Source organism: Lepidochelys kempii, chromosome 21 (assembly GCF_965140285.1).
Source record: "Lepidochelys kempii isolate rLepKem1 chromosome 21, rLepKem1.hap1, whole genome shotgun sequence".
In the NCBI taxonomy this organism is placed as follows: Eukaryota; Metazoa; Chordata; order Testudines; family Cheloniidae; genus Lepidochelys; species Lepidochelys kempii.
In genome coordinates, this window is record NC_136400.1 from 13,148,734 (window position 1) to 13,153,292 (window position 4,559).

At 49.0% G+C, this 4,559-nt stretch overlaps 1 non-coding gene across 1 annotated transcript; it reads left to right on the plus strand.

The window, feature by feature from the left end:
• The first annotated feature begins 486 nt into the window (after positions 1–486).
• On the plus strand, positions 487–593 carry LOC140901530 (U6 spliceosomal RNA). The gene has a single exon (XR_012155887.1). It is a non-coding gene; the product is annotated as a U6 spliceosomal RNA (small nuclear RNA).
• Positions 594–4,559: the final 3,966 nt, after the last annotated feature.

Here is a 4,559-nt window from a genome sequence, read left to right on the forward strand (position 1 = left end):
GGGCCCACCCTCTACTCCGGGTTCCAGCCCAGGGCCCTGTGGATCACAGCTGTCTACAGTGGCTCCTGTAACAGCTGCGTGACAACTACAACTCCCTGGGCTACTTCCCCATGGCCTCCTCCCAACCCCTTCTGTATCCTCACCACAGGACTTTCCTCCTGGTGTCTGATAATGCTTGTACTCCTCAGTCCTCCAGCAGTACACCTTCTCACTCTCAGCTCCTTGTGCCTCTTGCTCCCAACTCCTCGTACGCGCACCACAAACTGAAGTGAGCTCCTTTTTAAACCCAGGTGCCCTGATTAGCCTGCCTTAATTGATTCTAGCAGCTTCTTGATTGGCTGCAGGTGTTCTAATCAGCCTGTCTGCCTTAATTGTTTCCAGAAAGTTCCTGATTGTTCTGGAACCTTCCCTGTTATCTTACCCAGGGAAAAGGGACCTACTTAACTTGGGGCTAATATATCTGCCTTCTATCACTCTCCTGTAGTTGTGCTTGCTTCGGCAGCACGTATACTAAAATTGGAACGATACAGAGAAGATTAGTATGGTCCCTGCACAAGGATGACATGCAAGATCACTCTCCTGTAGCCATCTGGCCTGACCCTGTCACATAACGCTCTGGAACAGGCTTCCAGGGAAGGTTGTGGAATGCCCGTCATTGGAGGTTTTTAAGAACAGGTTGGACAAACAGCTGTCAGAGGTGGCAGAGGGGTTTACTTGGTCTTGCTTCAGTGCAGGGGGCTGGACTAGATGACCTCTCGAGGTTCCTTCCAGCCCTACATTTCTATATTACACTACAGCCAGAATGTCAGCATTCATCTCCAAGCCAATCTGAATTAATTTAGGGAGCGAGATTTTTATTACAGGCTAAATCGAATGTTTCATTCATCTAACTAAACAGAGAGCAGCTGCGGCTTTTTTGCCGCAGCTCTGTGGAGTCATGCAGGGATTGCACAAGGGAACATAGCTCCTACTCACAGGAGAGTTACTGCATTCGTATTATTAGCAATTGTTTGTATTACAGTAGCAATAGAAGGTCCTTATCAAGGTCCAAGGGCCCCTAGCGATAGACACCTTACCAATAAGTATTTATATTTATCATTATTAGGGCCACAGCACTAGGATGCCCAGCCATGGACCAGCACCCCTTCCTGCCTACTGTACTGACGCAGAACAAAAATGCAGCCCCTGCCTCAAAATGCTTACTGTCTAGGGGTGACATCCTAGCCCCATTGAAGGCAATGGGAGTTTTGCCACTGACTTCACTGAGGCAGGGATTTCACTCTAGGGTTCAGGTGAAACAAAGAGGTGTGGGAGGAGGGGATGGGAGGAAGAGTAAATGGAGCACAGAAGAATGGACTTCCAGGCTTTCAAGTGATGGAATTATGTCTAAAACTATCCATCCAGTTTGGCAAGATTTGCTCTTGCCCCGTCCCCCGGCCCCATGCCCGCTTATTGCTCATGCTTTTAGTACCTGTTATACCCAGCCCCACTCAGCAAAGCATTTAAGCATATGCTGATCTGTGGCCTGCCTGCCAAGAGCTCGCTCCATTATTTCGATGGCAGAGATGATGGTCTGAATGCAGGCTCCAGGAGCGGCACAGTCCTAGATGGTAAGCTCTTGTGGGGCAAGGACAGTCTTTTTGTTCTATGTTTGTACAGCACCTAACAAAATGGCATCCTAGTCATAAATAATTAATGACTGAATGGTGCAGATGCGGGTGACGATTTGGTGGTGACGATAGGAAGCAGGTTCAGAAGATGCGGGAGCAGGAGGCCAAAGAAATTCAGGGTCCGTGTCAAACATCAAAGTGTGCTGGAATGCAGTAAATTCATAATAGACCATTAATACGCCTCAGATCCTGCATCTACCCCAACTGCACCTCGCTTTGCACAGACCGCAGTCCCTCATCAGGACTCCTCAGAGTCTGCACACAAGAATGAATCATAGAATATCAGGGTTGGAAGGGACCTCAGGAGGTCATCTAGTCCAACCCCCTGGTCAAAGCAGGACCGATCCCCAATTTTTGTCCCAGATCCCTAAATGGCCCCCTCAAGGATTGAACTCCCAACCCTGGGTTTAGCAGGCCAATGCTCAAACCACTGAGCTATCCCTCCCCCCAGCGAAACCTGGCCCCTTGGCAAGTTTCAGCAGGTTACTGAAATATTAGCATTGGTAGATTTCTGAAGTGCTGCAATTTGTTTGTGTTTCAGGCTGTTCTGCAAATGCCAGGTTCTGGGAGCAGAAAGCAAGAGATGAAGAATAGTCGGCCCCAGAAAGAAACAAAAGGCTAATGATGGAGAGAACGGTGAGCGACAAGCAACGGCGAGAGGCAATTCGTTTGTGCAGGGGGTTGTTTGTTTTTTTTTAAAAGACCCTTCAAGACAAAAAATGGACGTTTGTTATTCTCCAAATACGAATACACTGGAGAGATGGGTTTTTACAAGGCACAAGCCAGAGAGACGCCAGCTGGTAGGAGGGGGTCCACCCTTATCCCCAGCACCCCTCAGAAGTGTAGAGAGAAGATTCCTTACCATCTGGGCAAAGTAGGACCCACATGGTGCCTCCTCTCTTCCCCATTTTGTGGCTTTGGGGGAAAACGGAAGAGAGGAGCCAGCCAGAGACTCTAGCTGGAGCGGGGACCTTCTGACATTCAGAGAACACTGTACAGTTTTGATTGGACTTTCTGTGCCCTGTGCGGCTTGGCTGTTTGCACCAAGGACCTCGACGCCAATTAACAGAGAGCATGGGGTGGTATCTACATAATAGTTCACCAGAGTGTCATGTGAGGTTGCTCTTGAAAGCCTGGGTCACACTGACCACTGCGAGATGGATAATTGTGAAGAATTACGTGTAACTCCTGAAAATCACGTTCTTAAGGTCTGTGACTTGGAGTGGTCACCAAAAGGCAAGAAACAGGTTTCTTTCAGGAAGACGATGTCTGTCTATTGGTCTGTCCCCATGTAAATTGAGTACTGCATACTTCACACTGAATGCCTATTTACAGTCTGAGCAACATGCTAATCAAGTAATTGCAAAGTCTCCAGGGAAGATCCTAGACAGGGAAACACAAGCAGTGGGGTTAGGCAAGTTACCTGGGAAAAAGCAACCATTAAGGTGGGACACGAGAGAGGTCTACAAACTCACGAATGGTGGGGAGAAAATGAATGGGGAAGTGTTATTTGCCCCTTCACATAACAAAAGAAGTAGGGGGTCACCCAATGAAATTAATAGGCAGCAGGTTTAAAACACAAGGAAGTACTTCATCGCACAATGCACCGTCAAACTGTGAAATTCATTGCCAGGGGATGTTGTAACGGCCAAACGTATAACTGGGTTCCAAAAAGAATGAGGTACGTTCATGGAGGATAGGTCCATCAATGGCTATTAGCCAAGATGGTCAGGGCCACAACTCCGTGCACCAGGTGTCTCTAAACCTCCAACTGCCAGAAGCATCTGGCAGTGGCCACTGTCAGAGGCAGGATATGGGCCTAGATGGACCATTGGTCTAACCCAGTACAATCGTTCTTATGTTCAAGTGAAGATAATGGATTTTTGAACTACAGTATAACTGTGGAGACAAACACTGGATCGTTCCACTGAGGATTGAGGAGGACAGTGTGCTTGTCTCATGAACAGAAGACCACAGCCAAGCCTGGCTGTGACGCACACTGGAAGCACTGGGGGTGCACATTTGCTCTGATGATGGGACAGTGTCTTGTTAGTAGAGGTTAGGCTCTAGTAGGTGTGTTATGATTTTATTTTTATAGTACCCTTTCTCTCCCACCTTCCTGCTTGCGCATTTCAATCTCTGTTCTTAATTAAAAAAACTTCTCATCACTGGAAATCTGAATGCTGTCTTCTATGGCATAACGGGGAAGCTGGGGTGGCCTGTTCCTTTGGGACCAAAGGATCTGGGAATTCTGAGAGTACCCAGTGGAGCAGGGGCTGGGCACTCCAGGGAGATGCTTGGAGGGCTCCAGGGTTGGATTGTGCCTATTGCTATCCTGTCCATAGGCAGCGAGGCCTGGAAGGCAGCACTTGTGTTGGGGAACTGCCCCAGAGCAGGCACAGACGTGGCTTCCTCCCGCTAAGGGCCGGTGCCTCACAATCCTGGAAACCCGCGAGAAGCAGCCCAGCCCACCCCGCTCCCGTCTCTTCATTTCTGCTTCAATCCTCGCCTGCAGCTTTTACCCTCTTCTTCCCTACCCTGTCCCCTTCGCCCCCTTCCCTTCCCACAGAGCTGAACCCCTCCTAACTAAACCCACTGATCCCAAATCTAAACCTAAATCCTGCACCCAAATCTTCATGGAATTAAGATGCAGTTTACTGCCATCACTTTGTTCACTCTGTGGGTGCATCCTACCTTTTCCCCCCACCCGGTGTCTGTCTGGTACATTTAGATTGGAAGCTCTCTGGGGCAGGGACCATCTCCTATTCTAGGTTTGCGTAGTGCCTGGCACAATAGGCCCCCGCTCCTGGTTGGTCCTTAGGCGCTACCATCATAAACATGATTAATAACAGCCAGATGTGCAGGTACGGGACTACCGCGAGATGCCCC